The following is a 25,834-nucleotide window of genomic DNA, read 5'->3' as shown; positions in this document are numbered from 1 at the left end:
TTGCATTAAATGTAATTATGAATATAGTTGATTGTGATATTCCTGTATATATTTTCATGGTTTATTTGTTTAAAAAAAGTATTTTTTGCTCTGTGACTTACAAAAATACTTTTTACTAATACTTTTTGTGGTATAAGTCATTACAGTTATTTACATATTGTAATAAAAATTGTAAAATCTCCCTTTGGTGCAATTCAACAGTTTGCCATTAATTTATTTTCAAAAAACACATGGACAGTATGTGAGATGATACCCATTTATTACTGATACTTCATGTATATTAAACAGGAAATGTGATGTGTGAGACTTTATATGTCTAAACTGATATATTCAACATAAAGGAAAAAAAACAGAATTTTTGTAACTGTAAGATATTGCAGTGATTTCTTGGCTAATAAGATAACAAAGACAATTTAATTTTTCTGCATGAAAGGAGAGGCACAGAGAGGCAGAAATTCAGAAGTGAAAACTGTCTGTATGTTGCTTTCAGAGGTACCTTTTCATCTAGAAATTGGAATTTCTGTTGGAATTGGAATGCAAAAGTTAGTTCTTGATTCTGCGATCCATTAATTTTTAGGGGATTCTTGTCAATTCTTACTGCAGGATTGTTCTTTTGTGAGAGATGCTTAAGACCAGAATGATTTTATGTGCAAAAAAAAAATCTCTTAGCTGAATTACTTGATGCAGAAGAAAAGTTTGCAATGGAGGTGGGATAGCATTTCTCCATTTCTCTACAGGGTGTGTAAATGCATCTGAAGGTGGATGAAGCAGGTGGAGTTCTGCTGCAGTACAGCACAGGGGGAACAGGCTGGGACTGTAAAAGCTGTCTCGTGTTTCTCTGGATGGCTCCAGTCACACTCAGCCATTGGAATCAGTTACCTGCAGTAGTCTGATACCTTGTGAGAACGTCTTGAAGTTAACTCAAAGAGAGCAAACTTTAAGAAAAGATTTTAACAAGAATTTAGCAAATGAGTGTGGTTAAATTTCCCAGTCCACATCCTCAACATGTAGCACACCATCCTACCCCCATCAGTGCATCAATGTCCCAGCAGAGCTCTGAGCAGAAATCTTTGTCACTGCCCACTGGCTGTGCTGGGATTCTGTAGGGGGAACCTGACATTAACAGGGATCAACTCCAGGCACCTGCCGCCAGGGCTTTGCCAGAGCTGTCGGTCACCTCTTTTATCCCCCTGCTCCAGTCATGGATCAACCAACTTCTGGTCTTCTGAGCACCTTGTTCATACTGCAGCAGGTGTAATTGCCTGCTATTATGATTTATGCTGTTCCTTCTATTGACCTTTCAGAATTGTTTTGTACCTCTGGAAGAAGAGAATATTTTGCTAGCTATGGGGCCTTTATGATTAACGATATGATCAGAGTACAGGGGGAGCTGTCTGGAATATGAAACCATCTGGGTATGAAGGAAAGGCTCAGTCCCTGAGATTTTTTTGCTCATATTTTTGTAGCTGCAGGTATAGACCTCAGAAGAAGGTCTATCTGCCTAGTTGTACTTCAGGCTATGGCTGTCTCTTACATAAAAGCCAATCAGGAGGGAGACACTATTCCTAAAGCTTTCCCATGGATATTCTGGCATGTTCTCTGAAAGAAAAGACACAATTCCACTCCCAAGTTCATGGAGTCCTTGGGGAAGTCCTGAGGTAGTTCAGACGTTTGGGAACAATGTGTGCTGATGTTGGCCTCAGTACCTCAGTTGAGAGTGGAAGATGTGACCTGTTACTTGCAGCAGCATGGCAGATGTTGCTGAGACAGCCGCCTTCCCAAGAATGTCTCCCCCAGAGAAAGTGGATAGCCCAGACAAGCACCAGACGCTTGCGCTGCCAGTTGTAGATTGCAGGCTGATGGAGAAAAGCAGGAGAGGCTCTCTGTATGAAGTTCCAGTGACTGTTTAATAACAAGCACACTGAAGGGGTTCAGGAACAGGAGAAGAGCCCCAAACAGGGGAGGGTCCAGGGTTTTTAAAGTCTGGTGTACGTGGGGTTTCACAATCTGAGGGTTGTTGTATTGTGTTTTTATATCTCTGTAACAGTCCTGTAATGGTTTGCCCCTTCACTCCCCATTGTCTCCCAATGGTTCCACCCTGAGCTTTCCCGCCTTTCCCTCAATGCCGATCTCCCTGAAAATGCTCAGTCATTCCCCTGTCCCCTCCCTGGTACCTTGTCCATCACTCAGCTCCTCATCCCACTGTCCCAAAGTCTTCCACCTTGGGCATCGAGTGAGTGGACGAGGGCCAGGGGTCCCTCCCTTAAACTTTACCCATTGGTTTGTGTGTCTGTCTGTCCTTTTGCCTTCCACTCCTCTGAATTCCCCCATTGGTGGTGGGCGTCCCTTCCCCCTCGTTACTGCCCCGGTACTTAAGGCGATTGTGAGAGCCTCGAGGCCACTTTTGGCCGCCGCTGGGACAATGGCATTCAGAGCTCCCCGGAGCTTGCATTAAACCTGAGACCTTTTCCCCAGCCTTGAGTCGACTCCCTCATTACCTCCTCGGACGCCGCCTCTCCTCCTAACGAGGCAAACAGCGAAGCGCTTTGTCTTAGCTGCTCCCCGAATCTCCTGGAGACACAGGGGAGCGTCCCCCGCTGCTGACCGTGCCTCGGCTGGGCAGGCGAAGCCAGGGAGCTTCAGGGCAGGCACGTCGGCAGAGGGCCAATAGGTGAAGGGATCAAGGGAGGTACAAAGGCGGGACCGGGGGAACAACCAACGGGGATACAGTGGGGGAGTGTCCATAACTGTGATCCAATGGGGAGAACAGAAACCATGAACATTCTAGAACTGGGGAGGAGAATGGTGATGATGTCACTAAAGCTATTAACATAAAAAACAGAGGACTGTGGGAAAAGGTCTCAATGTGTCACTTTAAGTTACACAAGGGTATCTTCCCAAGGCATCCCAGTCCTTCCCCTTCATCCACAGGGGATACTACAGTTAGTTCTGCACCTTAATGTGGAATCTCTGTGTTTTTCTATTGCCCCTTTGGTTCTTGGGCGAAGTGGTTACTTGAGTTTTGCCCCTGCGCAAAACTTTGTTCTCCAGGGGACCCAAGAGAGTCTGAAAAGACATCTCAGTACCCCTCCTTAGCTCAGCTCTTGCTGCGCTTGCAGTTTGCCCACTTCTTTTCACTGAGCTTTATGGTTTTACCAGTCCACATTACCTCTGCTGTTCTTTTCACGTTCACTTTCCTCCTGCTCTACCTGAGCACTTTTACTGTTTCCTCTAATGACTGCTTCTGCTAATCTAGGAGATGTTTATAATTAGAAGACTTCTCAAAATGTGCAGTTATAATATGTGAGATTTTTAATGCAGCAAGAAAGACACAAAAATCATGATTTGCATACCTTGTTTGTTAAAATTAAAAGCTAAGCCTTGTGTTCAGCTAGTAGCTGTTTCAGCAGCAGAAGGAAGTTCAGCTAATTTTAAAGATTTTTCCTTAACACCTCTTGGGTTAGAAAAGAAGGGAAAAGGAAATAGTAATTCTGCTGAAAACATTCATGAAGTGCAGAGCAGACTTGTTTGCTTGTTTCTTTCTCCCCCTTAGGCATCTGTAATTCAAATAAACAAAAATCCAAAGCAGTGATTCTTTTTGTCCCCTCATCCCCTGAGCTTTTCCAGGCTTCAGTGTCTCTTCCTCAGCAGAACTTCAATGCAGTTGCTGCTGTCCATGACTAACTCCAAGTCTGCCTCTTCCTGGAGCCTGCAGAGTCAGGATTGCCTTATGTAGAGTGATGCAAACTTTACTGTGCTGTCATTTCTTTGTGCTGCTCATTTTACAGAAAAAGTGGGGAAGAGAAAGTACAAAGCCAGCCCTTCATCTTTCTCCTGTCCTACCCAGACTTTTCTGCAGATGTGTTGAGAGTCATCACAAACTGATTTTTCGTTTTAAAGCTCCCACCCCTCTGTCCTGCTGGAAGCTGGTATTTGATTCCTTGCTGTTTTCAGTTTCTCTGCATTCCCCCCATAGTGCTGTTTGTTGGTAGCAGTGTGACTCCAGCACAGAGCCCTTGGGGTTGCATAAGTGACCAATTCAATGCCAGCTGCAGGACTGATAGTTTTTAGGGATTTAATACTGTAAACCCCAGTGGAAACAATGAGAGATTTCTTTGCGAGATAAAAGTTATGAACCGTCAAGGTAAAGCATGGCACTGAATAAAGAACTGGCTAAAAACGTATGAGGAGAGCAGGGTGCATGTACTTGCATGTGCAGAAAGGTTAAAACATTGGTGTCTTTAACCTCTAATTGTTGTTTATGAATACAAGATATACAGCTAAACAACTTCAGAAATGACTGGCCTCTTTCAGAAAGGAAGGGAAGTCAGACAGTAAACCAGCAGAAAAGAAGAAAAATAACCCTGAAAACTTGAATGTATGTTGACATTGAAATGCAGGGAGTGAATTTGGTAGTGCCATTTTTAGAATGACTCAATTTCTTTGCAATTTGCAGGAAATGGCACAATGAGGTGAACAAGACTGAAGAAGGAAAAGTATGCCTGATGTTCTTACATAGCTAATGGACTTTCCGTAAGAGAAGTATTAAACTCCAAAAAATACTCAGAAAAAAAATTTAAAAAGAAAGAATAAATAGCTAGGAAATGTAATACCTGACTTCAATCTTTTCACACCTGAAATAAAGCTTCTTAACCCAAGAACACTTCAACCGTCTATGGATATGGTATTCCTAGAAACAGGTATATTAAAGGAGGGTTAGGTTAAAAGAAACATAATTAACATTTCCTTTCTTCTTCCTGAGCCTGTGCACAGCAGCTCTGAATTATGAGCAGGCGGTAAAGGGTTCTATTTTACCGTTCTCTGCAGCAAAGGTGCAGCTGCTCCTATCTCTGAAATTGCTTTATGGAACTGAATTCACATTTCCTACTAATTTGGCTTTCTTTAATCATGAATAATTACATTCAAAGAAGTAGTAGGAAAGGTGGTTTTCTTTTTTGCCAAGACTTGCAATTCAGTGGGGTTAATGACATTGGCACTGCTTTATTCAAGAAATGAATTTGCCCTTAAGTTAGAACAAGAATTCTTCAAAAGACATGCTTCAAAAAACGTAGGTAACTTTTTCTGCTATCAATCACTGGCACTTGTTACAGAGAAACTGATGGTCTTTCAAATGTGTATCAGCTTTCCATTCGTATGGGATAAGGATATACGTCTTATAAAAGAAGTGAAGGAGGAGGAAAAGGCTACAGATTCTATTAATTTAGATTAGTCTAAAGCATCTAGATAAATTTAGAAGGCCTGAGTTTGGGTGTTTTGGCCAAGGTAAAATAGGAATTTTTTGAAAGAATAGAACCCCAAATTTATGTCTCAGGCCAAGCCTGTAGGACTCTCCATGCCCTGCAGAAGTTCTGTATATGTCTGGTATCAGGCTTCTCTGTAGGAAGGTGACATTCTGGTGCCATCAGGATCAGGAAAAAATGTGGTTTTTTTCACATTTTCCTCTGAAGCATTTCTTTAGCAAATGATATAAATATTTTTGAACAGAATAACTGTAATTTCTTGTAATAATTCTGAAGAGGGATCCTTCTGCAAAATAAGCTGTGTCAGGATGGGCTTAGAAGCCAGAAGGACTCTCAGAAAATATAAGCACCTATTGTAAAATGTGACTGCCCTTGTCTTGTCAAATAAAGGGTTAAAATAGGTTTGATGAGCAGATCCAGAAGTACAGAACACAATAAAGAATAACCAAGTCATGTCATTCCTTTTAGCAGTAGTAAGTCAATGAATTCTTGATCCATGCAATCCAATACTCTCCCTAAGCTGTGCTGTGCACCATACTTAAATCAATACTGAAAAGGGAGAGAAACTATGGAAACTTAAAACAACTGATGTAAAAATTAGTAGGAAATTGGACCAGATTTGTAGGATGAAATTTAGGTACTTCCTACAAATTTATCATTCTGCAGATTTATCTACTGCCTACCAAACCAAACTGTCTAAAAAATGTAATTCTGTTCATGTATCTGTAAGTGATGACAAAAAAAAACCACCAAAAAATTTCAAATATTATGAATGCCTCTGTAGAGTCTGTAATGGAATATATGTCAGTATAAATCAGTAAAATACTTGTTAGCACTGAAATTGTGCCAGAAGTGTACCCTACACAGAAAGTCCAGTGAGTGATCATTTACTCCTCAGATACACTTAGTGGATTAGCAGGGAAAGGACAGCTTGATTTTTCACACTTTTAGAATAGAATTGGCTTTAGTGATATTTTAAATGAAACATTGGCACTGCTAATAAGAAATCCATACAATTGTTCCAAAAAGCCTGGAACTAAAGGAAATCCAAAGCGAGGAAAAGCCAGATTTTGCACACTGGAGAACAGAGCACTAATAAGCTGCTTCTGAAAAAAGACTGAATAAATGAGAAATATAGCTTTGCAAAAATGCATTTACTTTGTAAGGAGGAGAGTGTTTATGTGGTGTTTAGCTTGCATTTCCCTGCCAAATAGAAAAAAGCTCAGTTGACATTCCTGCTGTGGGTTCCTGTGTCAGGGTCTGGGGCTTGGCCCTTTATGGCTGTGCTTTGCTGCTCCAAAATGAAGTCCCCTGTGGGCCACTAATGTGCTGTTCCCTCACCCAGCTCTGGTGTTTGCATTAGAAATACATGATATTAAAAGTGAGCAAAAAACTGCTGTTGCCCAAGCGAGTGGGACAAAAAATAGTGATCACATTTTTTGTTGTATATTTGCATTTCACACAGATACTCATGCAGCTCAGTGTGAGTGTGGCCTTGCTGATATGCTGTAGTATTAAATAAGCGGCTCCGGGCTTCACCCAGGTGCCCAGCCAGTCCGAGGAGCAATCCTCGGCTGACCGGTCCGCGGGGAAGAGGTGACAGGACCCGGATAACTCCACCAGAACTGACGAGAGGTCTCCGGAGTAGCAGATTTCCAAGAGGCTTTATTGTAGGACAAATACAGGAACGGGAGGAGGAGAAAAGGGACACAAGCACTCTAGGAGGGAGCAGGCTCCAGGAGCCTCAAGGGAAGGCGGGACTGGGTATATAAGGGCAAAGGAGTAGGAGTGGTCAGGGTACGAAGCGACCAATGGGTAACGGGCAAAGAGGAGGAGACAGGATGGGGTGACATACAGCGAACCAATCAGGGTACAGAGGAGGAGTGGTATTCTAACAGGGGCCAATGGGGATAACAGAACAAATGAACTTTCTGGAACCGGGGAGTGTACTAAGCATTGATAGCTTTTTCTAGACTGGTGCTGCCTCCCAAGGGAGAGCGGGAACCCCTCCCATAATATGCTGTGGTAATGTATGAAAAGGAAGACAAAGTGAGAGGACAAGGTTAATCTGCTCTGAAAATAGAGAGCGCTCCTAAGACACCAGCAAACTTAGAGATTCTTTGTGTTCAGTGTGTGGCCTTACACTTTTTCTCTCCAGATCTGATGTCAGCAGCCATTTTCTTGCACAAGAATCACAGATGTACTTCTTCCTCTATCAAAAGTTCCACCAGGCAGATAATATGTTATGCTCCTAATAAATGTGTGTGATCAGGCTGTTAATTACTTCATATTCAGTTGACACAGGAAAGTTCCTGTTCCTGTAACAAAGGAGTTGGCACAAGTGGTACAGTCCTGCCATAAGAGCTGTAGCTATATTAATCTCTTCTTTTTTGAGCTATTTAATATAATTTTCCTCTCTGAATCTGAAAAGCTGGGATATGCTAATTTTCCTGCCTTATCCATCCAGATTCTCACTGACATTTATAAACACAGGTGTGCAAACTGGCCCAACAAGCGGCGTCACCTGGGAAATTGTTTACTCCTCTTTTGCGTGCACCCAGCCATTTGTGGCTGGAAATATCCCCTTTTGCCATGAGTGTTTTCCTGCTGCACCTCCCTGAATGCTGCTCCACATGGGCATGGGAACAGCTGGCTGAGCACAGCAGGATCAGTGGCTGGACTGGGGGGGATGCACAGAGCTGAGCTCCCAGCACTGCTCTGGCACTTGTCTGATCTCAGATTCAACTGCAGATCTTGTGCTTCAGTCTTGGAACTTTTTGCAAGCTTTATTTCAAGGGCCATCCCTCAGCAATTTGCTGGAGCAGCTATGATAAATGCGGGGAAGGATCTTTGTAGAACAAGGACTGGAAAAGCCTGATTGTGCTTAAAGTCTATTGCAGGGTTTGAAAGTCAGAATTTCTTCACTACATAATGTGTTGTTCGGGTTGTTTCTAGCTGAAAACATTCAGAATATCCTGAGAAATTACTCAAAAGTATAGGGAAGGGTGTCGTATGCTAACCTGTACTTTTGATTAATGTATGTGAAATTAAAATACTAGGAATATTTGTATATATTAGATTTCTCCAAAGATGGAGGAAAAAATTATCTATTGTAATTCTGAGGATGTTCCTGCATAAATATTTTTATATTTCCTGCAGTTATATTTGTCCATTCTAAATTTTGGAGAGACTGTAAGAACCATGTTATTTTCTCTAAAGAAGAAATACTACTCTGATCCATGGGAACTAATAATATTGATCATGACATAAAAGGAGGAAGGACTTCACATCTGTAAAGTATTTTGTCTTCTGCAAATAAGAGCTTATTTCAGCTTGCCTTTTGGGACTTTGTTAAGATATTTGCCATTCTCTTTCTTTGAAAATACATATTGTTCTCAACTTCCTTCATGCATCACTGCCTTCCCCCTCTCCCTGAGAGCTGCGTTGAGACCAAGTCCCTTCTGATACAGAAGAGATGAAGGAGAAGCAGACAAGGCAGTCTCATAAATACATAATGAGGTGGCCTGCAGAAGGGAGCAGCCTATGTTGGAAAACACAAGAAATGTTCTAGCTTTACACCAAAAAAATGAAACACTGCGGCAAATATTGCATTCAGTGTGTGTAGTTTTCAGTTTCTTGAGGAAATTTGTGTTATCTCAGTGGCACCAGTAAATTGCTGCAGATTTGCTCCTGTGGTTCAGAGAAGCCAGTCCTGGCTCTTCCCTGGGCTCTCTGGATTTGGGGTGATTTGCATTGCCACAGTGGCTCAGGCCATTGGGCTGTGGCAGCAAATCTGATCTATCATATCTCTGATGTCAGAATGAATCTGGCATCATCTCACTTATGAGAGGCTGTCCTGCTGCAGCTGAAATCAGAAGTTGCTTCTTGTTTGTATATCAATTGGTTTTTATTGGTATTGAGTGTACAGAGCTCCCTGTATGGCTTGTGCTGCTTTAGGGGAACAACAAACTTTAACACAAAGCTGTATATTTTAATGTACATAGCTCGTCTCTTACAGATTCTGAAATACTGTTAAATCAAAAACTACAACAGATTTAGATTTTTAGATTTTAAAAGGTTAAATAAATTTAACTCAGGCAGGTTCTGTGCTCAGAAGTGCAACTCGCCTTCAGGTTAGAGCCTGGGTGCTCCAGAGCTGTCTCAGCACACCCAGCAGCTCATCCCTGCTCTGTGCTCTGTCCCTGTCCTTCCCTTCCATCTCTTCTCTCATTCCTGTGCTCAGGTCAGGGGCATAGGTCACTGGGCCAGCCCTTCTGGGGAGAAGCTGGAGCTTTAATTTGCACTCTGTGTGTGCCACCTCTGCCGTGCCAGGAAGGGTTTTCCCTCTGAACAGCTGGTGGCAGGGAACAGACTTCCACTTACTGCAACATCAGGCATTTGTTTGCTGCTGCTTTTCACTAGGCTGAATGACAGAGAGATGGGAATGCTGAGCTCTAGCAGCTCCTCATGGAATGCTGAGCTCTAGCAGCTCCCAACCCAGGGCTGTGTAGGAGGGTGGAGTGGGGACCCCAGAGTGCAGCCTCAGGAGGCTGAAGCTCTCTGCAAGGGTCTGAGTCCTCACCAGAACTGTGAGGCTGCGTTGGGACTGACAGTGAAATTCTCATTCCTTATAATGCCTTAGGATTTTAGCTTTTATATATTTCATCTATTTGTAATCCTGCAGTTCTTTAGTGTGTAACTCTAAACTCCATGTACAGTGTGATGAGCTGCTGCTTTCTCATTTTGGTCAGACACAACAATTCCTCTCCAGGCCTGGCAATCAAGGACACCTCACTGCCTCAGGCTCCAAAAAATGGAAACAAAAGTGAGTTGGGGAGGAACAAACTTGGGGTAAATGACTTCATTACCTGAAGCTGGAATTGGAAGATTCACCCCCAATATGCAAATGGCCCAAACTTATAAAAGTGTGAAAAGCTGTGACCCGTGGTCCATTTTTGGGTGCAGCCCTTGGGGGGCTTTGTCTGCTCTAAATGTACCCGAAAACCCTTCAATAAATAGAACTGCTTTCTATTCCCTTAACTTTGTCTGGCCTCTGTTTTTAAGTAGCCTCAAGAAGGCATCACTTAAGGCAGGGAAATGGATCCCTGTGGCTGGTCCTACCAGTGCCCACACACCTGTGGAACACAATGGAAATTTCCTGTCTTTGGGAACTGGGACAGAAAATTCTGATACTTTGAGGTGATGCAAGTGAAGTTTGACACAGAAAACACACTTGAGTTGGAAATGAAGATCCTTAGCCATGGAAAATAGTCTCTGGAGTTATCACAAACCCAGAAATAGAAGCCTTTATTTTTATATCAGTAAGTTACTCACGCCTCATGTTCCTTTTGATAATTGTTGAGGGTGTCTGCAACTCCTGATTCCTCTTACAGAAAAAAAGTTGAAGACCAGATGGGACTGATGAAAGCCATCCTCCAACTCACAGAGTATAATTCAGCAATTGGAGCTAAATGTTGATAATCCATACGTGGTTTGTGTCAAATGAAAACCAATCATTTTATTATATCTGCCTTTGCTGGATAATACTGAAATTAATCCATTTGCACTCTGGATTTTTTTTAAAATCTGAAAGTGAAGGAAGGTGATATGAAAGGCTAACAGGACAGATGACGGAATTTCCTGTAGCTGCCCTTAATAATTGTGAGTAAGAGAGACTTTGAATCCCTGTTCTGCTTACCATTGTCTTCTCTATTCCCTCAGTGTAGCATGCAGCAGGATCAGTCCAACCCCAAATGTTGGTAGCTCTAAGGATCCTCAGGTTGCTTCTTCTACTCTCTGACTGTATATTTCACCTTCTCATGCCAGTCTGGCTTAGCATTCTCCCCCAAATATACAGGATTTAATCTTTTCACCACCTCAAGAAAATCCCCACATTTTAATGCTTGAAGAAATCTGGAAAAAAAAAAAAAAAAGCACAAGTAAAGGGCAGCTAGACACAGAATCAGAATAGTTTGGGTTGAAAGGGACCTTTAAAGATAGCAAGTTCATCCCCCTGCAGTGAACAGGGACATCTTAAATTAGACCAGGTTGTTCAGAGCCCTGGCTTGAATTCTTTCAGGGATGGGGTATCCATCACTTATCTGGGTAACTTGTTCCCTTGTCTCACCAGCCTTATTGTAAAAATATCTTCCTCGTATCGAGTCTAAATCTACCCTCCCTTAAGTTAAAAACTTTCCTTTCTCCTGTTGCAGCAGGCCCTGCTGAGAAGTGTCTTGTTCCAGGTCCCTGCTGTAAGGTGTCCCAAAGCCTTCTGCTCTCAGGCTGAACCACCCCAGCCTCAGCCTTTCCTCACAGAGAGGGGATCCAGCCCTCCAGTGTTTTATCCCTGCTCTGGGAGGTCCCTGTGGATCCTGTGCTGAAAGCTCCACAGCTGGACACAGGATTCATCCACAACAGTAATGTTGTCTAGAAGGAAGTCTTCTGTACTGCCTTTTGTACTTTATTCTCACTTGTTGCCACAATTTACCTATTTTTTTGATAGAAGAGAGTTTTAGAATGAGGGAAAAGGTATTTTGTTGGGGGGAGTGAATGACAGAATATGAGAAATAAAGCTTGAGGTTGAGGCCCAGCAAACCCCTCGGTGTTGCTGAAGGGTTGAACTCCCCAGTGGACACCAGGAGAGGAAACAGAACAAGAAAGCAAGAGTGAACCTGGCTCTCAGCCTCTTACAGTGCTCAAATTTTGTATTTTGCCAGCTCTGGTACATTTATGGCATGACATGGGTAGCAAGATGTTTATTGTTTCTGTCAGTGAGCTGATCAGAATGGGTTCAGATGCCCTGGAGAGCTGAGACAGTGGTTGTCAGAGGGGGAGCTGGTTTGGAGCTGAGGCCCCACAAGAAAAGACTTCTCTCGTTGTGGGTTTGTCCCCAGCTTCCCCTGGCACAGCTGCCTTTGTTTGGATCAATTCACCCCTTCCACAGTGTGGTTTTCTACCTGGCAATATGTCAGGCAAGACTGAAGAATCTGTGGCTGGTGTGGCTTCATAAAGGTTGAAATATCCTCATTAGAGAGAAGATAACTGTTCAAAACTCCTTGTTATTTTACTGGAAAGGTTTGCTTGTTCGGGGTGCCTCTGGAGCAGTTCTTTCTGCAGCTAATGACTATAAGGATGCTTCTTGGTTGCAATACTCTCTTCTCTCCATCCCCTACTACCCTCCCCAGTCTGAAGTGCAATCAATTAACTTCTAATTTGGAAGTGCTTTCCAGCTGGGTATATTTTCAAAGTCAGTATAAAACAACTTATCCAAACCAATATGGAAAATGAAAGATTCACTGGGAAAACATTTAAAAGCTTTCTAATGTTTCTGCTTATTGAATTGGTAGAAGTTGGGGGTTTTATGTGAAACATCAGCATGAAGGGTATTATGCTCATAACATACATTCTCAAACAGCTAGTAAACTTCCAGAAGTATCCAAAGCAACCTGCTTTGAACAATGTAAGTGATGAAAAACTAAAAGAAAGTATAGATAGAAAGGGAGCCTGGCCTTCCTAAGGTATCTCTGATTACCTTTTCCAGAATGTGGGAATTTAGATGAATTAAGCATGTCATCAGCAGGATTACTTCTTGCTTTGTGTCCTCCAATCTTTTCTCAAATGGTTGTAAGCCATCAACACATCAGCATTGAACTGGTCATTGGTTCAATTTTACCTTTCAAGTGTATCAAAGACCAATTAATAATGAATGGGCTGAAGTCAAGAAGTATCTCAAGTCTTCCTATCTTTCAAAAATCTCTCTCCTTCCTCACTCACCTCTCTGTGCTTAGTGCTTCAAAGTGACAATGACAGGAATTGAAATAACTCGAACCTTGCTATTATTGTAGCATTCCAAGCCTGACTTAAATGGTTTTAATGTGTTTCTTGCTGAGTTAGGCTCTCTTGAAAGAATTAGGGTAGTGTTCTTTTGAATGTCAAATCAATACCAATAACCTGTAGAGCTCTTGAGCTCATGCAGGCTATGACAAAATCTGTTTTATTCCTGGTGACTTGTTCTTAACAATCCATAGTTCATAAAGAATCTCTATCCTGAGCACGCAGAATTTTTCACAGGTGGAACCTACTCATTATATGTATTTTAGAGTGGTTAGATGTTCCCATATAGCTCTGGATGTTAGGAGTATCTACAGAAAGTGATTGCATTTTAAGTTTAGCAGTGGTTGTTCCTTTCAAGTCACTTTATCACAGAGCACTTCCTACAGCAGTCACGGGTCCACTGGTGATGAAACTGCTATGGCTGGCTGTGGGTAGTGCCAGCTGAATATGCTGGGAGAAGAAAATTACTGAGGAAAAAAATTAATGGTATTCCAAAACTCAATGTAAGTGGGGTCCTGTTCATTTAAAAAATAATTTAGGTGATAAAGCTTAACAGCAAAAGGTACCATTGTATCAAGATAAATCATAACAACACTTATTTGAGTGATCTTAGAAATATCCCCATGGTGTTTCTGCAGCTTCAAAAAGTCTGCAGGCAGATCATTGTGAAGGTAAACTAGAAGCTGGAGGATTATTTTTGTAGAAGTCTCTGTTCCCCATGCAGTTACATGTGCTATTTCTGTACTGGAGTAGTGGCAGTTCCTTTGACATCTGATAGGAAAAGTGTGGTCATTTGTGGGTGCTTTGCTGGATCACTGCGTAAACAGTAGAACAGGTTTGTTTTTGCAAAAAAGATGGCATTTATTTGCAGTTCTGACCCTGGGAACCATGGTGTGTGCAGCATTGTGTGAGACCCTCCTCACTGGTCATGATCAGATCCTGCCTGTGGTGGGGTTCACCAGCCTCACTGTTCTTCCCATCTTCCGGCAATTCTTCCAAATGGACAAAGCTGACAATCTTCTGCCTTCGCAGTGCTGCACTTTCTGGTACACCAAGGTTCAGTGATGTTAAAGGCAGCTCACACTTCTGCCACAGTGCATGCTGGGGTTATGGAGCAGTCACTCGTGTTCATGTCCAGCTCTCTGAGGCCGAGGACTGTGCTTAAATCTCTGCCTTGATCCTGCCTGAAATCTGTCTCTTGTTACTGCTGCTGTGTCCCCCTACTACTGATATCATAAGGTGGAGAATAACCAAAAAGATATGCTCACAAAAGTGGGAGTTACAAGCAATGCATGAAATTATGACTTTGACCCTGACGATATGCAAAATCTCTAGGTTTTTAATGAGAGAACAATCACGGCTTACAAGAGGTAAATGGAATAACTCGGTATATAGTTCCATTGAGTTCAGGTTTTATCAGACCGATTTAATATATTGCTAAGACAGCTGACTTCTTAAACAAGGGGAATACAATGAACCTAATCTGTCTAAATTTAAGCAAAGTATTTGACATAGTTCCTCAAGGGAAATTATTCTTAAGGAGTGAGAAAGTGGGGATGAATTAAAAAACTATGAGGTGGACAAAAAGTTTGGTCAAGTAGGAGCTTCAGTGAATTCTATGGAAGGGAAAGTTCCTGGAATGAAGAGAAGTTACCAGTGCTGCTTCTCAAGGTTTGGTCTGGAGAGCAGCCCTGAATGATATTTCAATTAGTGACCTTGTTACAAGAACAAAGTGGGTACAATTACAAAATTTGTGTGTGACAAGAAGTCAGAAAGTGTTACCAATTTTGGAAGAGGACTGGGTCATAATTTAGGAAGGATTGGATAGCCTTAAGGGAATAATTATTTCTGAATTATGATGCAGTCTTCCTCTAGGACTGGCAATATTTTCTCATTTTGTCATTCACAAATTTTATATGGCCTTGTAGACTTGACTAATGGGAATGGAATGAAGTTTAATTGCACAAAGTCAATCATGTAGAGACTAATTACAATAACTTTTGCTATGAGATGGAGCCTCATTGTTTGGAGTTGGCTATTTCCTGGCTTGTTATATGCTGGAGAGGGATGGTGAGACTGGTTACACGTGCTGTGCTGGGGGTCTGGAGTGGATAAAGTGAATTTTCATCTAATCCCTACACCAGCATAGGTGAGTGACTACCCTACAGAAAATGACTACAAAGTTGTTTCTGTGATGGCCAATGGCTGCTCTTCCTTGGCTGGGCTGTAACTGGGGTGGTTCCTTCAAAGAGTGCCTTATTCTGAGTTTCCTCTTTAGGAAGCACGAAGAAGTTGCAGCTCAATTATTTTGTAACTCATAATAACCGCAACATCATAAATTATTTAAACTATCCTTTCAAGGGATGATATTCTTGGGGTCTTTTATGGTCTACAGATCCATTTTAGGCCCTTCCCTCCAAGACATTGAGGAGCTGGAGTGTGTCCAGAGCAGGGCAGCAAAGCTGGGGAAGGGACTGGAGCACAGATCCTACCAGGAGCAGCTGAGGGAGCTGGGAAAGGGCTCAGCCTGGAGAAAAGGAGGCTCAGGGGGTCCTTATGGCTCTGCTCAGAGAGAGGGTGTAGAGGATGGGGCAGCCAGGTGGGGGTCAGGCTCTGCTCCCAGATAGCAAGTGACAGGACCAGCAGAAACAGCCTTGCTTTAGACTGAATATTAGGAAAAGCTTCTTCACAGAAAGGTGTCCAGGCCTTGGAAGAGGTTGCCCAGGACCCTCCATCCCTGGAGGGATTTAAAAGATGTGTAAATGTGCCACTGAGGGAGATGATTTAGCGGCAGACTCGGCAGTGCTAGAAATGGTTGGACTCCATGATCTTGGATGTTTTTTCCAACCTTCTATGATCTCTTGTACTTGGTGTAATTCTGAAGGGATGAAATTTATTAATTTGAGAGTACTGCAAGTGATGTGAAATCACTTTTGAAGATGAAGCACACAGTGAGTCAGTCAGTAATTTGTTGTTTCTCAGGTCGTAACATTCATCATATTGCTTAGAATAGTTCAAAAACTGCTATTGATGTGATGATTTTTTGTCTGTCTGCTGTATGATCATAGATATCTAAAAGCCAATTATTTATATCCCATAAAAATTCTGTGCTGATGTTTATTTTTCTGGATTATTGAAGTTACAGTGAGGCACAGACAGACATTGACCAACAGCGATTCTGGGAAAGGTTGAGCCTGGAGAAGGTCAAATTGAAATGAAGTTTGCCAGTAAATGTTGTCCCTAACAAACATCAGCACTATTGAATACTATTGAATTCTTTTGACAGTACACAATATGTAGAAAGGAGCCACTGTCTCTATAATCCTCACAAAATTCTCACTGAATTCTAGGTTTATTGCCAGACATTGAATATTCATGGCCAAGAGCCCTGATAAAGCCAGGAAGTTGGACAGTGGGGATTAGAAAATGCCACACCTGAGTGAAATCTGAGTGTATATAAACTGAGGTGTGTCTAAAGGTAAAAATGAGATCAAATACAAGTTTTTTCATGTGACTTGATACCAGAAGTCCCATCTTGCTTTCAGTTTATCTGTGAATAATAAAACTGCTCAGGATCCTCCAAAAGAATTCTTAAAAAAAAACCAAAACCAAACAAAAACAAAAACAAAAAAAACCCCAAAAACAAACAAACAAAAAAACCCCACAAAAAACCCAACAACAAAAACAACAAAACAAACAAACAAACAAACAAACAAAAAACCCCAAAAATTAACCTGTAAATTTTCCAGAACATGGTCACAGAAATTACAAGACCATGTTTGATTTGACCTTTAAAGGAAAAGCCCCCAAAACCCAAAGAAAATTTCAGATATGGAGAATTTAACCTTTCAGAGCACACTGGAAATCAGAATATCAGAAGGAAAATAGCTGAGGAATCTTTGCTGGAGTTACCTCAAATGTCTCTAATGGTCAATACAGGCCATTAGCACTGCTGTGAGCATTGTGATGGGCACTGCTCTAAATGCTAACTGGTCACATAAAGGTTTTTATAAGGCCAAAAATTAGACCATTATCTGAATGTGTATATTAAGAAGTGGGTATTCAGTTGGGTATATTGCATTTCTATGTCATAAATTTTTATCCATCACATCTTCATGCACAGTGCTAACAAATGTAAGGTTTCTTACAGCTTTTTGTGATCCTCAGTCAGATTATGGTGTGGTAAATCATTCACACAGGCGATTCCACTCACCTGAACAGAGCTATTTCAGTCAGAAGCTCCTCATTGGGATTAATAATGTGATTACAATAGAGCTCAATTACAAGATTTTTGGTATTGCTGGGGTAGGAAATGCAGATTTTAATAGTGAGCATCACTGGAAATATTCAGAAGTGAAGTACGTTTTGGATTTTTTTCTTCAAAAGAACAGAGAAAGTAGGAGTTTGTGTTGATGCCTTCTAGAAATTATTGTGGAATAATGGTGGCTTTGAACACTTGTGTTAGACAACAGCCATGGAATTTCTGAGGCTTTAGGAAGCTGAAACTATGTTTTTATTTTCTAACTTATGATTCTGTGTTTCTTTATTTCTTTATTTCTATATCTCTCTAGAAGATAAAAATAAAATTACTGTGATATTGAAGTAGTATATCAAATAGGGGAACATTTAGAAATATATAATAATTTATTTTCTTTGACTCTTATGGTCCAGAAGAAATTAAATAATAAATAACAGCAACACAGAGGTAATCAGAGATTGGAGGTAAAATAGATTTAACCTACTTCACTTCTGAGTGTGGCTAATACAGTCTAATATACTACTGAGGTGAAAAATCTGTTCCTTAGGAACGAGGCTCTGCATTTGAAGTGTGAAGGTAGCTAACCTGCTGGGTTAGCTCTCTGCTTTTGCGACAATCGCAGATAATACCAAAATTAAAATCTTGCTGTTGGTGCGATTAAAATCTTTCCTCCAGTAAATACCTCCTGCCTTGTACGCTAAGCCAGTGACCATGTCAGGCTGATTTTTATATAAAGCTCAGGCTGTTCTTGGTGCTGATTTCCTGCAGTCTGAGTTGATTCACCATACAGCCTCCTTGGAGGCTCTCTGCATGCAGTGCTTCCTCTCAAGTTCAAGAGTTTTGAAACCAGACAGCGTTTGGAGCGCCTACAGTCCCAGTGATTTCTCATATTTAACTATAACTAAAGCTGCAACCTATTAGAATAAGCAGTAACAAGTGTTGGAGAGAAATCTTTGTTCCAGTTCAGAAGGTGAAAATAGAATATTTCCTTTGGCATAACTACATTCAAACTCACGACTGTATATTTCAGATCTAAGTATCAGCAATGCAATAGTGAACTATTATTTATGTGTAAGATGCAAAGCATTTGAACATGGCTTTCTGTAAGGATGGTGACTCAAGCAGTCAGGACACTTTATGTAGCTAAGCTTAGAACCAAAGGGAAGATTCAGATATTGGGAATTCTGAAGAAAACCTTAAAGGATTTATTTTTTCCCCATGTATTGTTTTGCACAAGGTTCACTATGATCCCAGTAAAAAGAACACTTGGCCTTGAGTTCCTTCAGACACTGGGAACATCAAATTGTTTGGAATCAGGTGGGCTTCCACCCAGGCAGGTTCCACCTGTGGAAAATGTGCCCCGCAGTTTTGGGTTTTTTGAGATCTTTCAGGATTTTGTTAAAAGAAATTCCACTAAACACTTTATTGTCAAACAAACCCACAGTTCACATGAGGACTCATGGCAGTTCTAGTGGCAGGCAGTGACTCCTCAGTGGTGGCAGGGCTGGGGGAGGATACCCTGCAGCGAGGGTCCTGTGCTGCAAACACAGCCCCGGGGAGAGGCTGTACCTGCGTCTCAGCCTGGCTCAGCTCAGCTCAGCTCAGCCCAGCTCAGTTCAGCTCAGCCCAGCTCAGTTCAGCTCAGCCCAGCTCAGCCCAGCTCAGTTCAGCTCAGCCCAGCTCAGTTCAGCTCAGCCCAGCTCAGCCCAGCTCAGTTCAGCTCAGCCCTGCTCAGCTCAGCTCAGCTCAGCCCAGCTCAGCTCAGCCCAGCTCAGCTCAGCTCAGCTCAGCTCAGCTCAGCTCAGCCCAGCTCAGCTCAGTTCAGCTCAGCTCAGCTCAGCTCAGCTCAGCTCAGCCCAGCTCAGCTCAGCCCAGCTCAGCTCAGCTCAGCTCAGCTCAGCCCAGCTCAGCCCAGCTCAGCTCAGCCCAGCTCAGCTCAGCTCAGCTCAGCCCAGCTCAGTTCAGCTCAGCCCAGCTCAGCCCAGCTCAGCTCAGCTCAGCCCTGCTCAGCCCAGCTCAGCTCAGCTCAGCCCAGCTCAGCTCAGTTCAGCTCAGCTCAGCTCAGCTCAGCTCAGCTCAGCTCAGCTCAGCTCAGCCCAGCTCAGCTCAGTTCAGCTCAGCTCAGCTCAGCTCAGCTCAGCCCAGCTCAGCTCAGCCCAGCTCAGCTCAGCTCAGCTCAGCCCCACTCAGCCCAGCTTGGCCCAGCCCAGCTCAGCTCAGCTCAGCCCAGCTCAGCCCAGCTCAGCTCAGCTCAGCCCAGCTCAGCCCAGCTCAGCTCAGCCTAGCTCAGCTCAGCTCAGCTCAGCTCAGCTCAGCCCAGCTCAGCCCAGCTCAGCTCAGCCTAGCTCAGCCCAGCTCAGCTCAGCCTAGCTCAGCTCAGCTCAGCTCAGCTCAGCTCAGCCCAGCTCAGCCCAGCTCAGCTCAGCCTAGCTCAGCTCAGCTCAGCTCAGCCCCACTCAGCCCAGCTTGGCCCAGCCCAGCTCAGCTCAGTTCAGCTCAGCTCAGCCCAGCTCAGCTCAGCTCAGCTCAGCTCAGCCCAGCTCAGCTCAGATCAGCTCAGCCTAGCTCAGCTCAGCTCAGCCCAGCTCAGCTCAGCTCAGCTCAGCCCAGCTCAGCTCAGCTCAGCTCAGCCCCACTCAGCCCAGCTTGGCCCAGCTCAGCTCAGCTCAGCTCAGCCCAGCTCAGCTCAGCTCAGCTCAGCCCAGCTCAGCTCAGCCCAGCTCAGCTCAGCTCAGCTCAGCTCAGCCCAGCTCAGCTCAGCTCAGCTCAGCTCAGCTCAGCCCAGCCCAGCTCAGCTCAGCTCAGCCCAGCTCAGCTCAGCCCAGCTCAGCTCAGCTCAGCCCAGCTCAGCTCAGCTCAGCTCAGCTCAGCCCAGCTCAGCCCAGCTCAGCTCAGCCCAGCTCAGCCCAGCTCAGCTCAGCTCAGCTCAGCTCAGCTCAGCCCCACTCAGCCCAGCTTGGCCCAGCCCAGCTCAGCTCAGTTCAGCTCAGCCTAGCTCAGCCCAACACAGCCCAGCCTGTGCCTCCTCGGGCTGAGCTGTTCAGGGCATCAGTAACTCCCTGATTTACAGGGGTCGTCTGCTTAGAATCGCTGCAGTGATTAATTTTGATTTTCAAGCTCTCATCTCCCTGCCCACAGGGACCAATACAGTGACTTCAGACTTAAAAATATAAGGGCCTTTAATTGCAATATAGGATTAGGTTCTGCTGTCCTACTGGACAGTGACTTAAATGGCTTTTCAGATTTATTTCAGGTGGATCATACACTACTCAGCACCATTTAAGTGTCCCCTAAGTTTCGGAACGCTTAAATATGACTCTCCTTTGAATATTGATATACCTTTACCTTTTTAGAGAAGTTGTTATAGCCAAGGAAAAATGGTTCCAAATTGACTGGTAGTTACCAGCTTCTTTAGGAATAGAACAGCATGTGGATCTCTTTGCTTATATATGAATGTGTTTTATGGAAAAAGGCTAGAATTGAGCTGGTGAATGGAGTGCTGTCAATGTAATTCATAGCTGGGCCATTGCAGGTAGCTAAGGAAGGAGGAAGCAGTGGTTCCCCAGCAGTGGGCTCAGTGTATGACTGAGTACAGGACTGCCACGGCATGGTAAGACCCTCCCCAACAGCTCCCAGAACGGGGTGCCTGGCAGAACTGGCACAGCAGGCAAGAGGAGCCTCACCTGGGCTGGCATCAGACTGGATTTGGCTCATGTGCTTGTAGCAGACCTTCATTCCCACAGTGCCTAACAACAGGAACGCATTTTAGGGGTCTGGCCCCAGTCCTGTGAGATGCCTAGGTGTAATTAGAGTTTATATCTGGGTTGATCACGTTGGTTTTCATTTGTGTGTTGGAGTAGAGGAGAACTGTCCAGTCTGATTAGCAGAGCCAAGGTGCAGTAGGAAGTAGCCCCTTATGCCCTGGGTTTTGGCAGCTGTTGTTGTTTAAGGCAGCAATAGCATTGTTTGACTGTGACTTCTTTAAGCTTTTAAAGTTAAAAATGCAATTTGCATGCTAATATTAGATTGTTTTAAGCCAGCTGAGCTACTTGTTCATTTTAAATGGTCCATTTTGGAGTCTATTTAAGTCTTCACCTTACAAACAACGTTTACCTTTTCAAGTCCTTCTCTTGTTCTCTTGCTATTGTTGAAAGCTTTTGTGGCTCAAATAGTTTGGAATACTTACTGGAGACACCATCCGCTTGCACATTCATGTTGTATTGTATATACTTGAAAGATGACTTTAAAATAAGATTTTGTATTTCTGCATTGAGGTGCTGAGAGTGGTGTCCTCGTTTAATCATGGAACTCTGATAGAATATTTTGTTATTACTATAGGTAGTTCCAAAACTTCTGTGTGAGAATAAAGAAGAAGTTTATTTCATGAAGCCTGGTAAACCTAAGAAAAAAATCAGTAAGCTTAGGGGGCTGAAAGATGTATTTATGTTCTCAAGTTGCATTATCTTATATGTATCTCACATGTATTAAGGCTTGTCGTTAATCCTCTGAAAATTTGTACTGAGGATAATGCCCATTACCTGTGAACTGTCAAAATCACACAAAGGATTGGCAACTTCTAAACTTTATATAAAATAAATTTCTCTGACATTTTGCCCCCTAGTTATTAATCCAAAAGTAAAGATTTATGCTGTCAAACTTTGATCCACCAAACCCTTTTGTAGAAACACTGGGGGAAAATGTGCTGTATCAACCAGCAAAGGAAAAAAGATTTTTCCCTTGAATAAAGATATAAATTTAAAAAAAAAAAAAAAAAAATCTAATTTCTCTGTATAGAGCTATATGAGCTTATATTTGTGGGAAGCAGGTTGTCCTGTTTCTGCTGCCATAGCTCCTTTCAGTACTTTCCAGGAGGGAATGAGGAAGCACTCTGGGGCGCTAATGAATTCATGAGCAGTTTTGTACTTTGCAAAGAGCAGTTCACAATTGGATGGTTTCACACTTAGAATTGCCTTAGTGTAACCTGAAATTTATATTTGTCACTTGGAAACTGGCACAATTGTCAGGTTTTGATGGGGGTAGCAGAAACAACATCTCTCCTACAAAGTGCAGGGCATGTGGAGTGGAGTTCCCACGTCTGGGCACTCCAGGTGAGTGTTTTGCTCAAGGTCTGTAATACTGGTCTCAGTTTTATGAGAGCAAAGGCCCTAATGGTAAAAAGGGAATTAATTCTTGTCACTAGAAATGGAAAAACTTCAGACCTCAGAGAGGTCTGGCTCAGCACAGGCACACAGTTCCGTGAGTATCTGGCCTGGGACTATTTTTCTTTGCAATTACTTACACTAACAACTGGCAGGAGATGTCTTCCTGAAAGATTGCTACCAAATTGTCTGTCCATCATGAATGCAGCAGGAAAACCAAGAATTTAGGATATCTGAGTTCTAGTTCTGTGTCTTCTCTAGACTCAGTGTGGTATTGGGCAGTCACCTCACTTTGTCATTTGTGAAATGAGAGACTGTACATCTTTGTGAAGGACTCGGAGCTGTCTGTGCTTTACCAGTGCAGGTTTCTTCACAGGCAAATTAAAGGGCATTTCATAGGGATGTGGTTTTGTTTCCTTATTAAGTGAAAAAAAAAAAAAAAAAAAAGACAGCTCAAGGTATGAATAAGCAATTCCTCAGCAAGTTAGGAACATACATTTTAATTCTTGTTTTATTGATTTGCACCTGACAGTAAGTGCCAGATTAAGCCTGAAGGCTCACAGCTCTTGCAGTTCTGGGAGGAGTATCCAGGCAGCAGGCAGCACCCTGTTCCTTTAATCTCAGCCCAGAAGAGCTGCAGGAAAATACAAAAGGCATAATTTCTGTGGCTGTCAAGGGTCTGGCTTTGTGAATGTGCCTGGCAGTGCAGGTGTTGGCAAGGACATTTGGGAGGGGGGCACCCTCTGGCTGGAGCTGTGGTTTGCCCAAACTCTGCTCACACTGGCAGCGAATAGCCAACCAAAATGGAGTGGGCAGCTGTAGGACTCTGCCACCAGACTGCCTTTGGGCTGGGGAGCAGTGTTTAATGAAATATATGGCACCAGCCACACTTCTCCTGTGAATCAGCTGTCTCTACAGCCAGTGCTGGTTTTGGTGAGTCTAATATTTAAACTATGGTTTCAAATACATTGATCCAACTTCTTGTGAAGTATTAACATGTTATTAAAGCTGATGCTGAAAGTTGCTGGGGAGACTGGGAGCTTCATTTCATGTATGACACCTGAAAATCCAAACAGTAAAGCTACTGTGCAAAAGAGATCTGCTCCATAGAATCTAAATGTTTGCAAATATGTCTCTCCCTGAAGAGCTGAAAGCCTTTAACTTCATCTTTTAGCCAGCAAGAACCTGAAAGCTTGCACCCTCTAATGGAAAACATCTTTCAGCACTAATAACATAATAAGAACAAATTGGGCAATGATTACACATAAACCAGGATGGATTGCACCCCAGGAATACCATCTCCAACAGATTGTTAAAGGTGAGGCTGTTTCCTGATTGCTAAAGAAATGCTATTTCAGAGGTGGCAGCTGCAGCCTCTGCAGGGGATACTGCTGGCTTCACATTCAAATGCTGGATTTGTGCTGGTTAGAAGGGGATTAGGTAGAAAAAGAATAATCCATATACAGGCAAGAATATGCCTTTGAAAGAAAAGGCTGGGTGCTGTTAGACATGGCGCAGCACTAGTTTCAGTTTCTCTCTGTTTTTTGATAGCTTTTTCCTGTTAAATACAGTCACAACTATACTTTCTTATTTAAAATTATCTTTAGAATATTGTTACAGGAATTTGCCCATATTTTTTCTCTCATTTATCAGAATTTCCCAAAGCTGCAACCACAGGTATGCTATATGCGTCACAGTCAGTTTGAAAGGTAGTCCTGGTGTAGTTTTTCCAACAATATTGCACCTCCACTTCAAAAGTGTAGCTAAACTGGCTAAAAGGAAATTGAAAGGAAGAAAAAATTCAGTGAACTTGAAGCATATTTTTTCCTAAATTTCATTGACTATTATATTTCAGGTGAGGTGAACCTAAGATGGAGAATTAAAAAATATAGTGAGATGACCTGCTTCATTTCCAAATCTACTCCATTTAAAGTGATTAAGCAACCACCAAAGTGCTGTTGCCTGCACCATTAAATCTCCCAATTTATGCTCATCGGTGATTTCTTCTCTTCTTCTCTTGTTTAATAGTTAGTGTGCAGCTTTACTGGTCCTTTAAAAACCATATTTGAGTTGCTGTGATGGAAATGGGGTGTTCCTGCTGCTAAAGGATGCCACATGCATTGGGTCACATTGATTATATATCGGTCCTCTGGTGTCTGTAGACACCTGCCTGGAAAAATTTGCCTCCAATCCCTTGATAAATGGTGAAAATTAGTTTATGTCCCCCTCATGGCCTTCACAGCTGAAACCTGCTGTACTGAGAGAGTCTGATTCTTTTTTTTTCCTTTGTGTGGGCATAGGGAACACATATGTGTTTAGGGCAGTGGAAGGGAGACAGATTATGAGAGATGGGAAATGGGCAGCGTGGGGCAAAGCCTGGGGTCAGAGCCATCTCACTGAACAGTTTAATTGAGGCATTTCCCGACCCACTGCAGCAGGGGAAGCCTCCCTGGTGGCACTGGGCTGGCTTCTGGACCTGCCTGGGGTGGTCACAGCCACACCTCTGCCCCCTTTCCATGTAGGCTGAACTTCTCCCCAGACCTGCCTGAACGAGGTGGGTGCTGAGCCAATTATCAGCACTTTGCTGAGCTGACCTCAGGTTCCTCTCAGCACCAAGTTACTGTGAATGGTGGTTCCTACTCTGGTTCTGTCTTGCCTGCAGGAAATTTAAACCTCAAAGGTTTAAGAGGAGAGAGGGAGGGAAGGATTGTCTGGGTTTCCTCTGTTAGAGTCAGCTCTTCAAAAGGAAATTAATGGAAACATCAGTTCCTAGTCTCTCATTCTTGTTATGATTTGTAAACCAGGGGCCACTATTAGGAAAAGCCTTTATTATGCCAGAGAGTGAAATTAAATGGGCAGGTTGACCAGCAGGAGGAACCAAATGTTTGTAAGAAAAAGACTGGCTAAGGCAGTAAATACACTGCACTGTCTTACCCTGTGCCAGTGAACTGTGTACTCAGATATCGAGTTTGTTTTGTGTAGTAAACACACGGATTTATCATTCTGTTGGTTCATTTTAGTTTGGTAAAGAGCTACAGCCTCTTTTTCACATTCTAGTGTGTAAACTGAGAATTCACATCTTTATCCTTTATGTCCTGATAAACCCACTAAAAAGTTACATTTGAAGCTTTCCTGGTTTTCTTAATTTGATGCCCATTTTCTTAATATCATTTCTTCATTGATGAGATTAAAATATTGCTACTGTTATTTTATTGCACTGCTAAAATTTTGCATTTCCATTATTATGACATCTCCTGTCACCACAGGTTTGAATTTTTGAGATTTATACTTTGGACATGAAATAGTTTGTCCTTGCTGAAATT

The 25,834-nt window shown here is 42.8% G+C and overlaps 2 long non-coding RNA genes across 3 annotated transcripts; one reads left to right on the top strand and one right to left on the bottom strand.

Moving 5' to 3' along the window:
* Window positions 1-274: 274 nt before the first annotated feature.
* On the bottom strand, window positions 275-2,734 carry LOC128812179 (uncharacterized). The gene is made up of 3 exons (XR_008438640.1): window positions 2,499-2,734; window positions 1,707-1,856; window positions 275-1,599 (listed from the first exon to the last, which is right to left on the bottom strand). It is a non-coding gene; the product is annotated as an uncharacterized LOC128812179 (long non-coding RNA).
* A 159-nt stretch (window positions 2,735-2,893) lies between these two features.
* On the top strand, window positions 2,894-4,610 carry LOC128812278 (uncharacterized). Of its 2 annotated transcripts, none has more exons than XR_008438676.1 (3): window positions 2,894-2,942; window positions 4,273-4,378; window positions 4,457-4,610. It is a non-coding gene; the product is annotated as an uncharacterized LOC128812278 (long non-coding RNA). The 2 variants fall into 2 exon arrangements; XR_008438675.1 differs by lacking the exon at window positions 2,894-2,942 and adding an exon at window positions 2,956-4,144.
* The last annotated feature ends 21,224 nt before the right edge of the window (window positions 4,611-25,834 follow it).

The sequence above is a fragment of the Vidua macroura genome, chromosome 10 (assembly GCF_024509145.1).
Source record: "Vidua macroura isolate BioBank_ID:100142 chromosome 10, ASM2450914v1, whole genome shotgun sequence".
In the NCBI taxonomy this organism is placed as follows: domain Eukaryota; kingdom Metazoa; phylum Chordata; class Aves; order Passeriformes; family Viduidae; genus Vidua; species Vidua macroura.
The sequence above is the reverse complement of the archived record's forward strand: the minus strand, read 5'-3'. Positions and strand labels throughout refer to the sequence as shown.